This window comes from Furipterus horrens, unplaced genomic scaffold, assembly GCF_987537825.1.
Source record: "Furipterus horrens unplaced genomic scaffold, mFurHor1.1.pri manual_scaffold_4, whole genome shotgun sequence".
Lineage (NCBI taxonomy): Eukaryota > Metazoa > Chordata > Mammalia > Chiroptera > Furipteridae > Furipterus > Furipterus horrens.
Window position 1 is genome coordinate 101754865 of NW_028327174.1, and position 17512 is coordinate 101772376.

The window sequence follows — 17512 nt, forward strand, 5'->3', positions numbered from 1 at the left end:
GAGTGGAAGTTGTCTCTGGCCCTTGACACAGCCCACTGGCCATCTTCCTATGTGGGCTCATCCTTGGCAGCTGACTGATATAATTCCCATTTTACAGAGAAGAAAACTCAAGCACAGAGAGCTTAAATGACTTGCCTGAGCTACCAAAGCTAATGAGTGGCAAAGCCAGAACATGAAGTTGGCCTGAATCGAAAGCCTATGGTTTCAAGCTCTGTATGATTGTCTGTAGTAGAAATTAGATTTCCAGGTTGGTCCCCAGAGATTGCTGAGCTCGTTACATGCCAAGAGTACATCACAATAGCAGAAAATGAGTCACAAGCTGGAGGCTTCGGACAGCTTGGAGAGCTCCTAGGATGAGTCCCACTGCTCAGGGACTCTTCTGAGACACCACTGTCCCCACTCTCATTCCAAGTCTTCTGCTCTAGCTTGGGTCTCAGTCTCCAGTCTATGGCTTCTACCTCTCTGCCTAGTGCCATTTAGAGTGATGCTTTGGTAAGAATTCCTGCCAAGCCACACATTTCAGTTTTGCCCTTGATATGTTCTCTAAGATCCCTTGGAGCCCAGACATCTTCTGTCATTGCTTTCAGCTGATAAACTGAGTGGAGAGCAGGGAGAGACATGTGTACCCCTGCTTAGTATCATTCTCACTATTGGGACCCCCAGCTTCTGACCCTCCTTCCCCTCTCTGTCCCACATTCATTGCCTTATTCCAGCCCAGTCATCACCAGCACCACTATTTTCCACCACAAGGAAAGACTGGCACCTTGTGAGCACATACTGAGTCTATCACACAGGCCTCTGTTGGGAAAATGGTAAATAGATAAATAAATAAATAAATAAATAAACAAACAGAAAACAAGCAAACATTTCTATGTAGAGTAGGAGAGTAGTGAATAATGCAAATACAAAATTGCCCCCTCCCAAAACCCCACACAGTTAATATCCTTCACCTTAAATCCCCAGCTTGATTTCATATATTTAAGTTTTCATGCATGCAAGAGCAGTGGAGGTACTCTATCAATGATGTTTACTTTGGAATCTTGTGTTAATCATGCTCACTGAACTGATGAGGTGAATCTGGATTCACCTTATTCCAGATTCCTCTCTGTGCAGGGATTGGTTAGTGTCATAAAGCAATGTGCTTTGAAATGGGGGACACCTGGATTTCAATTCTAACTACCACTTATTAACTGTGTGACCCTGGGAAAATGTTGAACCTCTTAGAGACTCAGTTTTTTTCACCTGCAAAATGAGATGATTACTTCATAGGGTTGTTGTAGGGATTGGCAATAATAATATATGCACAGATCCTGGTGCAAAGTACAATAGAGCTCTTGCCCAGTCTTTTCTCTGAAACACGTTGAAAATATTTTACCCAATTAAAGAAGGACAAATCCAAAGTGAGAAAGACCCTCTCTCATCTCAGGGGGTGAGAGAGACACATGAGCTTCTAGTTCTTAACTGCCAGCCACCAGAGCATATGTTGTGATGGCTGTTAACATATGTAGAAGCAGGCAGCCCAGATTCCTAAAATATTCTGAAAACTAGTAATAGCCTTGGTATCATCCCCTGTTAAATATAAAACTTAAGTAATTCATTCTATTAAAAAGCCTGGGTCTTATTTTTATCAGGTGATGTGATGAGGCCTTGTTCTAAATGCTCCCCCTGTGCCTGTCTCTATAGCAACTCCACTGTGCTCATATATCCATATATTTTTCCTGAAGGCTAATTAAGTTGACAACTGCTAGGGCTTCTTGGTTTACCAGATTTGCACTTGACCCTTCTCTTGGGGCTTAGGGACCCCTATGGATGTGAAGTGATAAAGAAAAAAGTAACAGGTGGAGGAGGCCTCTCTGTGGACCCCTCTTTCACATAGTTGCCCAGCAGCCTTTGCGGTTGTCAATCACTTTCTCTGGATGAGCCAAGAGTTAGTGGAGTCGAGTGGGAAAAAATGCTAATGTTTGTCTCCTTTCATGACAGGGTCCTTGTTCACGAGTGGGGTACCGTGCAGTCCAGGTCAGTCAGACTCTACCTGCCTGGTGCAACTACCTCTGTCACAGCCAGGCAGTTGCCCTTTCTGACTCCTGTTTGTTACATAATAAGGACCAAACACCTCCAGAGTGACCATAAGGAGGACACATAAAGCCCATGTATATTGTGAAAAGCTGTGCTTATTTGTACTTTTTACATTTTATTTTGAAAAAGATTTTTCTTTTTTCTATAGATAATTAAGTAAAATTCAGAAAACTATAACGCAGAGATTAAAATAGCTTTTGTGTTTAGTGTCTTCCTTTTGTCTATATTTTTCTTTGAGTTCTCCTGGCACGGAGCTTGGCTTTCCCCCTTCGTCTCTCCATTCCTCTTCCTTAGACATGCACCTGTGCATCTACACAGGTGTTTAAGTGGACACAGGAGTTTGCTCAGGGGACTTGATAGGTAGGAGATGGGCCTGTGCAGAGGAGTGGGACTAGAAAGAACCTCTGTTCCAGAGTTGAGCAAAGAGGGACATTTAGGACTCATGAAACTCTCTGTAAGTGGAAAGAGACCAGAGAAAAAGATTCTCCTACAACACAGGTCTCCATGGAGGAGTCAGTTATCATCCTGTTCGCTGGTCCCTGGAGGAATTCACACTTTGCACTTTTCTAGTGAAATTCAACTTTCCCCATGTCTCACCCATATCAGTGGGAACCCATTAGCAGTCAACCCAAATTTCCCTAGTGTTTGCCTTTACCAGCTCATGTGGAATTCACCCCACCCTAAATTATCCTCAAGTTATTTCTGGAGTTCCAGAGCATGTCTCACATGTGTTGGTGACCAAGCGACCCTTCTGGGACCACTGCAGTGAATCTGCGTGGAACACCCTGTCCACCAGCCTTCTACTGCCTCATGGGCAAAGTGATGTGTACAGAAGTCCTCCCTATCTGCAGTTTCACTTCCCATGGTTTCAGGTAACCTGTGCTCAACTGTGGTCCAAAAATATTAAGTGAAAAATTTTAGAAATAAACAATTCATAAGTTTTATTTTTTAAGTATATTTTATTGGTTTTGTTGTTACAGTAGCCCCATTTTCTTTTCCCTTTGCTCCCCTCTGCCAAGTACCCCCGTCCCCTCCAGTAACCCCACCCCCATCCCCTTAGTTCATGTCCATGGGTTGTGCATATAAGTTCTTTGGCTTCACCCTTTCCTATATTATTCTTAACTTCCCTCTGTCTATTTTGTACCAACCAATTGTGCTTTCTTAGTCCTTGCACATTTCCCCATTTCTTCCCCTTCCCCCTCCCAGCTGATAACCCTCCAAATCATCCCCATACTTATGATTCTGTTCCTATTCTGGTTTGCTTAGTTGGATTTTGTTTTTATTTTTTAGATCCAGTTGTTGATAGTTGTGAATTTGTTGTCATTTTAATGTTCATGGTTTTGATCCTCTTTTTCTTAAATAAGTCCCTTTAATATTTCATATAATAAGGGCTTGGTGATGATGAGCTCCTTTAGCTTCACCTTGTCTGGGAAGCACTTTATCTGCCCTTCCATTCTAAATGCTGGCTTTGCTGGATAGAGTAATCTTAGTTGCAGGTCCTTGCTTTTCATCACATTGAATATTCTTGCCAGCCCCTTCTTGCCTGCAAAGTTTCTTTTGAAAAATCAACTGATAGTCTTATAGAGACCCATTTGTAGGTAACGCTCTGCTTTTCTCTTGCTGCTTTTCAGATTCTCTCTTTATCTTCAACCTTTGGCATTTTAATTATGATGTGTCTTGGTGTGGTCCTCTTTGGGTCTAGCTTGTTTGGGACTCTCTGTGCTTCCTGGACTTGTATGTCTATTTCCTTCACCAAAATTGGGAAGTTTTCCTTCATTGTTTTTTCACATAAATTTTCAATTCTCTTTCTGGCAGCGCTGTGGTTCAGATGTTGGCATGTTTAAAGTTGTTCCAGAGGTTTTGATGCCTCTCCTCATCTTTTTCAATTCTTGTTTCCTCATTCTGTACTAGTTGACTGTTTTTCTTCTTCCTTACATTCTAAATCATTGATTTGAACCTTGGTTTCCTTCTCTTCACCATTGGTTTTCTGTGGATTTTCCTTCGTTTCATTTAGCACAGCCTTCACTTCTTCCCTTATGCATCTGCCATACTTAAGCATATCTGTCAAGCCTGTGAGCATCCTTTTCACCAGTGTTTTGAACTCTATATCTGTTAGGTTGACTATCTCCTTATCACTTAGTTCTACCATGGGTACCTTGATCCATTCCCTTTTGGGCCATACTTCTCTGTCTTGTCATCTTGACAGGCTTCTATGTTTGTGTGCCTCTATGTCTTAGGTAGAGCTGTCACACCTGTTATATTGTAAGGGGTGGAGCATTAGGTATTTGTCAGTACAGGGCAACCTATTTCACCATGTTGTGGCACTCTCTGTTGGGGAGAGGTCTGAGAGGGAACAATGCTGCCTGCTCAGCACTTACCCCTTTTTCAGGCACCTCTCCCACTTCCGTATGGGACTGGCGCCTCTCTAGCTGTTGCCCTGGCCATTTGTGGGTCTGTAGATGTCCTAAGACTGTGGGGGCCCTTTAAACAAGCGAACTCTTCTGAGAGACCAGCAGTTTCTTCATCTGCCCCAACTCCCACTGGTTTGTACAGTCAGAAGCAATGAGGCTTTATTTTCCCTGGTGCTGGGACCATGAGCTGTGCAGTCTGGTCTGGTGCTGGGAGTGCTCCCCAGGTGTCCCTCTTGACTTTTTAAAATGTGTGACTGTTTCCTGCTGGCCTGACACTGCCACCACTGCTGCTATCACCACACCACGTCCCCTCTGCCCCAGCTCTGCCCCTCCTACCTGTCTGGATGAGTATTTCTTCTTTATATCTTTGTTTGTTGAAATTCCATGCAGCTCGATTTTCTGGAACTTCTGGTTGTCTCTATTTTTGAGGTAGTTGTATTCCTTCTTAGTTGCCTGTGCCTCCTTCTTGGCTGGAAGTCCACATTTTATAAGTTTTAAATTGCTTGTCATTCTAAACAGTGGGGTTAAATCTCACTTCATCACACTCTGTCCCACCTGGGATGTGATTCCTCTCTTTGTCTGGCGAATCACACTAAAGATGCTCCTCATCCCTTTGACACGTAGTATTCATCTTGGTGATCAGATCAGCTGTCATGATATCATGGTGCTTGTGCTCAAGTAACCTTTATTTTACTTACTTGTGGCCCAAAAGCACAAGAGTGGTGATACTGACCAAAGAGAAGCGTAAAGTGCTTCCTTTAAGTGAATAGGTGAAAGTTCTCAATTTAATAAAGAAATAAAAACATTTTATGCTGAGGTTGCTAAGATCTACAGGAAACACAAATTTTCTATCTGTGAAATTGTGAAGAAGGGAAAAGAAATTTGTGCTAGTTTTGCTGTCACAACTCAGACCACAGAAGTTACTATCACAGTGCATGATAAGTGCTTAGTTAGGATGGAAAAGGCATAAAATTTGTGGGTGGAAGAAATGAACAGAAAACGTGTTCTGATTAATGGCAGCACATTGAGCCAGAAAGAACTGAGCCCATACAAAATGTCGGTGAGGGCTTCCCTGAGATGAGTGATACCAAGCTACTACTGCGAGTAGGGATGTTTACACAGACTCAGGAATAGGTTTGGACTGAAAATGGAAAAATTACTGAGAGGCTGTAACTGCCAATGAAAAAGCTGCTGCCTTATTTCTGGCAGAGTTGAAGTGAATTAAGATTCAGTACTATATGTGGTTTCAGGCATCCACTGGGGTCTTGGAATGTATCCCCCATGGATAAAGGAGAACTATTGTATTACATTTCTCATTGTGGCTCAGGACCTGAAGACCTCAAGGAGCCAAAGCTGCCTTATGTTCTGTTTCAAAGCAAGAATGAATATCTTAGTTCCTTTCCTCATACTGGTGCTTGTTAAAGGAACGTCTGACCAGTACTTCTTGTGCCTTGGTGATTAATCATTTGGATTTTATTTCAGACTTTGCCTGCAGAGGATTAAATCTTTGTTATGGGTCAAGGTCATTAGGGTGGACTCCCCTTTCCTCCAGGATGGATTCTTTTGCAGGAACTCCTCAAAGTACTTTCAGGCGAATAGATGTCAACTTGGGCCAGCCCAGCGGTTGTCTAGGTATGTCTGAATCCCAGTATGAGTTCAGACCGCAGACCCCGCACCCAGCAGTCTTTCCATGGGGAGGAAGGCCGGTGGTGGACAATCAGCTGCAGTCTGGGTGTCCAAGGATTTGCAGTCTGCTGGGGAAAGGTCATATTCTCCTCTCCACCTCAGAAACAATCTTCTTGGTTTAGAGTTCTTTGTGATCTGTTTCTTCAGTTTGAGCCCCTATCTTGCTGTCTCAGCTCTGTCTTCTCTCTTTGTCCCACTTACTCTCTCTTCCCCCCACTGTCTCCCGTTCTCCCCTTACTATTCTCCAGCCATTTAGATGAGCCTAGAGGGTTAGCCGGCTGCCAAGGAGGCAGCACCTCAGGGTGGCTGACCAGCATGGCCACACATCTCAGCTGAATTTGCAAAGGGGCAGAGGAGTCAGATAACTTTCTGGAGTCTCAGAACAGAAGAGATGTTGGCTCTGCCCAGAGTTTTGCAGTTTCTCAGATTTGCCTTTCATGATCATCATCTAATAATACCTACTGCGTGCTGAGGCAGTCATGCACCCTGCCAGCCACCATGCGGAGTTATGTAAAAGACTCAGCCCTAATGGCAGGCTCCCCAGTGTGGCATGACAGGCCCCCTGTGTCCTGACCTCTGCTGGCCTCTGCAGCTCCATTCCCTGCCTCTCCCTCTCTGGGAATTTCTGCTGCAGCAACCTCACACGGTCTGCCCTTCTCAGGCATACTTTGTGCTGCTTCTGCCTTCACATCTTTGCTTTAACTGTCCTCTCTTTGTCTGGTGAATTGATTCCCATCTTTGAAGACTCAGCTTAAATGTCACCTCCGGAAGCAATCTCTGTCAACCTGCCACCTGTCTCTAGGCTGGATCTGGTGTCCCTGTCTCTCCTCCTCGCCTTACTTCATTAATGTGTTGCACGTATAATAATCTGATTAAGTTACTACTCTGATAGAAAAATACTTGAGGCAGCAATGGTGTTTTATTCATTTCTGTATGTTCAAAACCTAGCGCAGTGCCTCCCACAAAATAAGGCTTATGAAATGTTTGAATAAATATTGAATTAAAGGCTTTGAATGTATGGATTTCACTAGATGAGTGATTCTCAAATAAGAGCCAAGCCCTCTGTTAAGAGGTGATCAGAATTTTGGTGGGGCTGGAGCATATTAATTTAAGAAAAAACTCACTTTCAGTGTTATAATTTGCATTTTGTCATTAAAAACATAGTGACATTGGCGACTTCTGCTTTCACCATGTTGGAGAGACTTGTACTGGATTTGCACTCACTCCTATGATAGACAACAAAACGGGACAGATATATAAAACAACTATTTTTTAGATATTGGGTAGCAGACAAGACTATGATCCCTGAAAGGAAGGAAACAAATGCAATGGACCCTATGATTGTATTTTTTTCTTCCTGAACATACTTTCCAGAACACAGAGCAGGAAAGAAGAACCCAAGTGGAGCCCAGAGCTCACAGTGAGTTAAGGATACAGAAGTCAAAGTTTGGGGAGGCAAAGGCAGCCGGCATTTGTAGGGTAGAGAACCAAAGAAGACGGAGCGTGTAAAGATAGAGCTGCAAAGATCTGTATATGTTTGGCCTTAAGTCTGCTTTTGGATACTGAGCCACCCCAGTACAGGGTGAAACTACACGAGACCAGGAAAAATGCTACCAGGGAACTGTAAGCTGAACAATTCCCAGAACTCACACAGGGCAGTTTGTGTTAAGACTGGTCAGAGTGGAGAACACTAGACTTTCTCAATACAACACAATTAGTGGAGACCCCAGAAGAGTTACACCTTAGTAACAGCAAAGCAGAGGCTCCAGAGTAAAGCTCCAGCCCCTCTCCCCTGTGATTTTAAGACTTCCACTCCTGGCTAAGGTGCAATAACAGGAACTAGATTTACCTTCCTGCTTGAAACAACTGAAGAAACTGGAAAATGTATATCAAACAAGCATTTAAGACATTAGACATCAGGCAACAAAAGACAGTGATCCCTGAGAAAAGAAAAATTAGCAAGGTAAATCTTACAGCTGCACCAGCTTTTTGTCTTAAGAATTTTACATTTTGGCATAGGAAGGAGAAACCTGGGTGGAGCCTGGTAATCACCTTGCATTGAGTATGAAGCTGGCAGAGGAAGACTGAAGCAGGCAGTGTTCAGGCCAGAGAACCAGAGAAGAGAGAGCTGCACAGAGAGGACTCAGAGCTGTGCAGAAGGACACATCTCTGACTGGTTACCAGGGTGCTGATCAGCACAGTGTGTAAGCTATCTGAAGCTGGGAAAGAGCTACCCAAAACAATCAGGGAGATCAATACTCATGTAAGACTGGAAAGAGTGCCTGTTCCCAGCATGCATACTGAAAAATATAATAATTCATAGACATTGGTTTGACTATCAGAAAGGTCTTGCCTTAAAAGTGGGGCATAATTATCTTTAGACCAAATGCTGCTTTGGTCCCACCTAACAGATATTGAAAGGAAAACCCAAAAGGATCAATCTGTTTTCAAGCAACTTAAAGTCATTGTAGGTAAAAGCTCAAGAATATTCAGAAAAATATAAAAACATCCAGATTGCAACAGGGCAAAATTCAAATATCTGATATACAATAAAAAATTACCACTGATACAAAGAAAAAGGAAAATATGCATCATAATAAGGAGAAAAACTTAAAAAGTAGAAACCAACCCAGAACTTGACACAGATGCTAAAATCCTCACACAAGGTCATTAAAACAGTTATTATGATTGTATTTTATATCTTCAAAAAGCTATAGGAAATATCAATCCTGTTAAGTAGAGAAACAGATGATATTTAAACTTCTAGAAATGAGAACCACACTGCCTGGAATGAAAAATACACTGGATGTGATTAATGATAGATTAAACATTGAAGAAAAGATTAATACAATTGAAGACATAAAAATGAAAACTATCTAAAATGAATCACAGGGAGAGAAAGTAATTTAAAAAACAAACAATAATTTAAGCAACCTAATATATGTGTAATTCGAGTCTTTGATGGAGCAGAAGGATCAGAAAAAAATATTCAAGGACATAAGGGCTGAAATTTTTCCAAATTTGAGGAAAACTGTAAAGTCATAAATCCAAGAAGTTCAATAAATCCAAATATAAGGGAAAACAATGTCAAACAGAACATATATTTTTTTAAATATGTTTTATCGATTATGCTGTTACAGTTGTCCCAATTTCCCTTCCCTCTGCTCCCCTCCACCTGGTGGTTCCCTCCCTCCAGTAGTCCCCTGCTTTTAGTCTATGCCCATTGGTTGTGCATATAGTTCTTCTCAACCTCTTCCTGTCTGTTCCATTCCCTCCTACTACACTTCTTAATTCCTGTACCATCTCCCTCCCTCTCCCCCTTCTTCCTCCCTGATGACCTCCCCCCAATATGTTTCCCATACCTATAGTTCTTTTTCCACTCTCATTGCCTATTTAGTTTGCCTTTGTTTCAATTCCCTAGCTTCTGTTGTTGGTTCTTGTGATGCAGTTTTCATTTTAATGTTCATAGTTTTGATCCTCCTTCTTTTAAACCAGTCCCTTTAACATCTCATATAATAGTGGTTTAGATCTAATGAACTCCTTCAGTTTTATTTTGTCCTGGAAGCACTTACCCTGCCCTTCTATTCTGAATGACAGTTTCGCTGGATAGAGTATTCATGGCTGTAGGTTTTTGATTTTCATTAACTTTGAATATTTCTTGTCAGCCCCTTCTTGCCTGCAGGGTCTCCCTTGAGAAATCAGCTGATAGTCTTAATTGGGACCCCTTTGTGCATGATTCTTTTCTTCTCTGTTGCTGCTTTTAAGATTCTCTCTTTATCTTTAATTTTTGACAATTTGATTATAATGTGTCTTGGAGTAATCTCCCTGGGTCCAGTTTTTCTGGAATTTTCTGTGCTTCCTGGACCTGTAAGTCTATTTTCTTCCCCAAGTTCGGGAAGTTCTGCTTCATTATATTTTCACATAATTTTTCAATTTCTAGTTCTTCACCCTCTGGCAATCCTATTATTTGAATATTCATTTGCTTATAGCTGCCCCAGAGGTTTCTGAGCCTGTCCTCACTTGCCTTACTTTTTATTTCCTCTTTCTGCACTGGGTGACTGTTTGTTCCTTCCCTATGTTCTGGTTTGTTGATTTGATCTCTGGATTTTATTTCCTCACCACTTGTCTCGTATGTGTTTTCATTCGTTTCAGTATGAGTAGCTTTTATTCCTTCCCTGTCTTGTTCCAAATCTTTTGTTACTTCTGTAAGCCACCTTATAACTATAGCTCTGCATTGAGCCTCTGAAAGGTTTCTTATTTGTTTGTCTGTCAGGTTCCTCATCTGCTGCCTGGTGAGCTGTGTCACCAGGATTTCGATTGTTGTCTGCTTCATTCTGACAGATTTGTGTTTAGCTTTGCTTCCCGGGCAGGCTATAGGGGGCGGAGCCCGTGTACTCGTCACTACCCGGTGACTGGCACCGATCCGCAACATTTTTAGCCGTGCTGTGGCGCTTTGTGTGGGCGCGGGGGTCCAAGATGGATTCCTACCTATTCTCTGCTGAGAGACTGGGATCCGTCACCCTGCCCTCTGGGCCTCACTATCCGAGGCAATGGTGGGGGGGTGCCTTTCCTAGCATTGGAATCGCGAGCTGCTGGGGCTTGACCGCAGCCAGGATTGCTCCCCTGGCTTTTTTCGAAGTCCTGCCGCTATGCCCGCTGCTACCACAGACAGGACCATGGTTTCTCACCCCTCCTACCCATCTGGATGAGCACTACTGGTTTATAACTTCATACATTGGACTTCCATATAGTTTTATTTTCTGGAATTTCTGGTTATCTTTTGTTTTGAGGTAGTTGTATTCCTTCTAAGTTGTAGAGGGAGAACAAGTGTGTCCGTCTAAGCCTCCATCTTGGCCGGAAGTCCTCAAACAGAAACATCTTAAAAGCAGCTAAAGAAATGCTCATTGGGTACTGAAATTATCATGGGGAACACTTTGTAAAGTATATGATTGGCTAGCCACTATGCTGTACAACTGAAACTGATACAAAATAACATTAAATGTGGAATGTAATTTAAAAATATTTTTAAATTAAAAAATCAGAACATCAAAGACCTCAATAAGAGAAAGAAAAATGCAGCCAAAGGTGGGGCTGGGGGGGACACCTATTATACAGAGAAACAAAGGTAAGAATGACAGCAGATTTTGTTTCTAGGACATATTGCAAGTGAGAGGCCAGTGAACCAACATCTTTAAAATACTGAAAGAAAACACTATCAATATAAAATTCTATAATCAGTAAAATATATTTTTTAGACAAAAAAGGCAAATAATATCATTTTAAGTCAACAAAAGCTGAGAAAATTTAGCACTAACAGACCCACACTATAAGAAATATTAAACTAAGCCTAAAGATATGAAGAGAACTGGAAATGGTAAATATATAAGATTATTAACTAATTTAAATCTCCTTAAAAGATAAGTGACTGATTAAACAAAATAATAATATAGTGTAGAGTTTATAACAATATATGTAGAAATAAAATGTATGACAACAATAGCCTGAAATCTAGGAGGAGAGAAATGTTGCAAAGTTCTTAATACTATATGTAAAGTAGTATAATATCACAGGAAGGCAGAGAATGTTAAATTAAAAATGTACCCTATAAACTCTAAAGCAATCTCTAAAAAAATAAAAATTAAAGATTTATACCTAACACACTAACAAATAAGTTAAATGGAATCCTAAAAAACACACAGCCCAAAGGAAGGCAGAAAAAGGAAAAATATGGCAAAGCAACCAAATAGCAAGATGCTAGATTTAAACATGTTTAATATGATTATTAAATGCAAATATTCTGAATACGTCCATTAGCAGATAGAGATTGTCATATTGGATTAAAAAGCATGACTCAATTTATACTGCCTGGGAGAAAACCACTGTAAATATAAAAATACAAGTTCAATAAAAATAAATCTAAGTACAGCTGGAGTGTCTATACTGATACCAGAAAAAAAAAAAATTCAGATCAGAGAATAAACAATAAAAAAGTGTATTTAATAATGGAAAGAGACAGCTAATTAAAAGGACATAACAGTCATAAATAAGCCATGCACTTGAAATTAGAATTTCAGAAAACATGAAGCAAAAATTAATATAACTAAAACCAGACAAACCTATAATTATAGTCATAGATTTCAATACTCTCTCTCAACAATTAAAGAACAAGTAGACTGAAAATCAGTAAGACTAGAGAAGACCTGAATACTACTCTCAGTCAACTTGACCTAACTGACATTTATACAACTATCCCTCCAAAAATAGCAGAATACCCAATATTTTCAATGACATATGGTACATATATCAAGATAGATTATATTATGGACCAGAAAATAAAATCTTGGTAAGACCTGAGTGACATAAACTATACTCACTTTCCTTGAGTGCGAATTGGTAGTGCAGAGTCCTCCACACCTGGAGAGTTTATGGCCTTGACTATCTTTTTTTAGTCTCTTGCCTGCTCTTATACATGAATGTGCTCAGCACAGCTTTCCTCCTGAGAACCATCTTTCCTACAGTGTCCCCCCCCAAACAGAATCTGAGCTTTAGTTACTGGATGCTTGGCAAGTGAGACAGAAGTCCTGGGGATACTAGCATTAGTTTTGTTCCAGTTAGGATGTGAAAGTATGCAGAAGAGCAGGGTTCTCCCAACTTCCATCCTTGTAAGTTACCTAATATTTAGGGAATCAAGAATCTACTAAAAGAAGCATAAATTTGTAGGGGTCCAATTTTCAGGACCCTTTTAGAGCACTGTTTTCTGGAATGGCCTGTATTCTTCTCTTCAATGTCAATTCTGTAGTTTGTATACATTGACTAAGATAGTTCAACATGTTCCTAGTGCCAGGTGGTTTGGATGACAGAGAAGATGTTTTGTCTCTGCCTTTGGTGAAAGGTAGGTCTGGACTCCAACACCTTTTGCCTTAATCTTTGCATTCTATGTTCTTTCACTTTGATGGAAAGAAAAAAAGAATTGAGAAAGAACAAAATTTAAGGACTTTTGATTTTAAGACTTACCATCCTCTTCCAACACCCAGGATGCTGAAAAGAAAGGCTAAGGGGAAGAAGGTAGAACTGGCCCCTGCTGTTGGGAAGAAGCAGGAGGCCAAGAAAGTGATAAATCACGTTTGAACAAAGGCCCAAGAATTTTGGCATTGGACAGGACATCCAGCTCAACCAGGACCTCACCTACCCACTTTGTTAAATGGTCCCGCTACATTCAGCTACAGCAGCAAAGGGCTATTCTCTGTAAGTGTCTGAAAGTGCCTCCCTCCATTAACCAGCTCACCCAGGTCTTGGACTGCTAAACAACTGCTCAGCTGTGTAAGTTAGCTCACAAGGACAGACCAGAGAAAAAGCAAGAAAAGAATCCTAGAATGTTGGTTCAGGCTGAAAAAAAGGTGCTGGCAGAGGGGATGTCCCCACCAAGAGGTCACCTGTCCTTTGAGCAGGGGTTAGCACTGTAACCAGCTTTGTGGAGAATGAGAGGGTCCAGCTGGTAGTGATTGCACACACTGTGGATCCCATTGAGCTGGTCATCTTCCTGCCTGTTCTGTGCAATATGTTGGGGGTTCCCTACTCCATTATCAATGGGAAGGAAGGCCGGGCGGGGGCATCTAGTCCATAGGAAGACCTGCACCACCGCAGCCTTCACACAGGATTAATTTAGAAAACAAAGGAGCTCTCGCTAAGCTGGTGGAACCTATCTAAACCAACTGCAATGACAGATGTGATGAGATCTGCTGCCACCAGGGAGGCAACATCCTAAGTCGGAGGCTCGTGTTGCCAGGCTGGAATAGACCAAAGCTAAAAGACTGGCCACCAAACTGGGCTAAGCGTACAATGTTTTCTGTACATAAAAGTAATAAAAATTCCCTTTGAAAAATAAAAATAAAACTTACCATCTTGGTTATAAGATTAACATTTTAGTAAGATTTTTTTCCGGATATTTTGCATTAGGATAGAAATATAGATCAATAGATTATAATTGAGAGTCTAAAAATAAATTCATACATTTATGGTCAGTTGATTTGAGAGAAAGGTGCTGAAGAAATTAAATGGGGGAAAGGATTGTCTTTTAAACAAATGATTCTGAGACAATTTGATGTCCATATATAAGAATGTGGATTTAAAGTTTTACCTCACATCATACACACAAATTAACTTTTAAAAATTGAATAACTGAACTACACTGAAATTGAAATTGTGCTTCAAAAGACATCATTAAGAAACTAAAAGGAGCCACGACAGGGAGAAAATATTAATAAGTCATATATATGGTAGAGGACTTCTACCCAGAATATATAAGGAACTTTTACAAAGTCAAAGACAAATAACCCAATAAGAATACAAAACAAACACAATTTACTTAATTTATTTATTTTCTTTTAACTATATTTTATTGGTTATGACAATTTATTTTTTAAGTTATATTTTACTGATTATGCAATTACAGTTGTCCACATTGCCTCCCCTCCACCTGGCACTCCCCACTCCCTCAGGCAGTCCCCACACCATTGTTCATGTCCATGGGTCATGCATATAAGTTCTTTGGCTACTTCACTTCCTACACTGTATTTTACATCCCCATGACTATTCTGTAACTACCTATTTGTACTTCTTAATCCCCTCACCTCTTCACTCATTCCCCAACACCCTGGTCCCATCTGACAACCATCAAAATGCTCTCTGTATTTGTAATTCTGTCTCTGTTCTTGTTTGTTTAGTTTGTTTTTTAGATTCAATTGTTGATATTTTTTTTGCCATTTTGTTGTTCATAGTTTTGATCTTCTTTTTCTTAAATAAGTCCCTTTAACATTTCATATAATAATGGTTTTGTGATGAACTCCTTTATTTTCTCTTGCCTGGGAAGCTCTTTATCTGCTCTTTGATTCTAAATGATAGCTTTGCTGAGTAGAGTAATCTTGGCTGTAGGTCCCTGCTTTTCATGACTTTGAACATTCTTTGTCAATTCTGTCTAGCCTGAAAAGTTTCTTTTGGGAAATCAGCTGACAGTCTTTATGAGAACTCCCCTATAAGTAACTAACTGCTTTTCTCTTGCTGCTTTTAAGATTCTCTCTTTATCTTTAAACTTTGGCATTTTAATTATGATGTGTCTTGGAGTGGACCTCTTTGCATTCATTTTGTTTGGGACTCCCTGTGCTTCCTTGATTTGTATGTTTATTTTCTTCACCAACCTCCAACCTCTGCAGAGGATCAGCTGTGCAGGGGCAGGGTGGTGGTGCTCTGACATGGTCTGTAGCTGTCCACTGGTTGCACGGGCTCTGGAGTTTCCCTGGTGGTGTAGGCTAAGGTCAGCCTCCACCTGTGTTCTGCCCAGGGTCACCTTGCATGAGTTACAAAGCAGTCTGCAGATGGCTGCTACTTGTGCTGGGCTGGAATTTCCAAAGCGAAGTCAAGCTGTGCACCTAGGCTGGCTGCTGTTAGTTATGGTCCTGGAGCCACTTAGTAAGGGGTACAAAGGCTGGGGGCTCACTGACGCCAGCTGTTGGTTGAGAAAATTTAGGAAGTTGTGAAGCATAAGCCAAGACCAGCCATTCATATGGAAGGGCAACTGTTAACAGGTTGGGTGGGCCTTTAAGTTGGGTAGGATGGAGCCTCAGGGGATCTCCAGGGCAGAGCAAATAGTGTTAGTCAGGTTGATGGAGTCTAAGATATGGCACCTGCCTACTGACTCTGCTGTGTGGGGGAAGTATTCAGAAAAGGAAGAATGGCCTCTGCCTGTCTTTCTGTATGGGAGAAAGCTGTTCCCCAGCTCTTGCCTTAATGCCAGACACTTCAGTTCCTCCCCACTTACCACTGGTGCCTTTCAAGCTGCTACCCCAGTGCTGGAGCTCAGAGCAAAAGAGTATGAGTAAGTCCATGTGCAGGTTCTTTAAGAGGACTTGCTTATGACTCTAGCAGTTTCTTCAACCAACCCAATCCCTGCTGGTTTCTGCAGCCATAGTTATAGGGATTTATGTTCCTAGCACTGGAACCCAGGGCTGGGGCACCTGATGTGGGGCTGGGACTCCTTTCTCCCCAGATATCCGTCTCAAATTTTTATTTACCACACTTGGATGTGGAACCAGCCAATTCTGTGACTCCGTGTCTCTACCCCTCCTACCAGTCTGGATGGATGTGGTTTCTTTAATTCCATAGTTGTTAGGCTGCCATTCAATTCGATTTCTGATGGTTCTGAGTGATGATTGTTCTATAGTTTAGTGGTAATTTTGATGTGGTTGTGTGAGGAGGTGAGCTGTGTTTACCTATGCTTCCATTTTGACCAGAAGTCTCAAGCAATACTTCTAAAATAATTTTTTTTAAACGAGCAAAAGATATTGGTAGACATGTTACCAAATAAGTAAGGAATAGCCAATAAGCAAATGAAAACATGCTCAAGCTCTGACTTGTGTGGCAAAGTGGGTTGGGTGTCATCCTGCAAATGGAAAAGTTGCTGGTTCGATTCCCATTCAGGGCACATGATTGGGTTGTGGGCCGGGTCCCCAGTTGGGGGCATATGAGAGGCAACCAATCAATGTTTCTCTCACACATCAATATTTCTCTTCTCCTCTCTCCCTCCACTCCCCTGTCTCTAAAAATAAATAAATAAAATCTTAAAAACAACATGCTCAAGATTACTGGTAATTCAGCCCCGCCTGGTGTGACTTAGTGGATTGAGCACCGGCCTGTGAACCAAAGGCCCACTGGTTTGATTCCCCGTCAGGGCACATGTCTGGGTTGCAGGCCAGGTCCCCAGTTGGGGGCGCATGAGAGGCAACCACACATTGATGTTTCTCTCCCTCTGTTTCTCCCTCCTTTCCCCTCTCTCTAAAAATAAATAAATAAAATAATTAAAAAAAAAAAAGATTACTGGTAATTTGGAAAACACAAGTTAAAACTACAGTGAGACACCCATTCATATCCACCAGGATAACACTATAATAACAAAGGACAAACAATAACAAGGATTTGTGAGATTATGGAGAAACTAGAACCTTCATTGTGGTATTGTCATTTATAATAAGAAGTATATATTTGGTCTTTGTGCTGTTTCTGGCACAGAGTTCCTAAAGCCTTTTGAAATTCCTAAGTGATGAGAGCAGCAAAGGTATCTTTGTTATGTGAACGAGGTGAGTTATGGACACAACCAAAGGATGGAGGCTGGTTGCCAGTATAGCCAACCATGTGATAACCATATGACCTCTGGGGAGCGGAGAGGGGATGGTGATTGAGTTCAATCACCAATGGCCAATGATTTAATCAATCATGTCTGAGCAATAAAGCCTCCATAAAAATGAAGGGAGCTTCTGGGTCAGTGAATACTTGGAGATTTGGGGAGA

The 17512-nt window shown here is 41.3% G+C and overlaps 1 pseudogene; it reads left to right on the top strand.

Moving 5' to 3' along the window:
* Nucleotides 1–13199: 13199 nt before the first annotated feature.
* LOC150012557 (large ribosomal subunit protein eL8 pseudogene) lies at nt 13200–14005 on the top strand (annotated as a pseudogene).
* The last annotated feature ends 3507 nt before the right edge of the window (nt 14006–17512 follow it).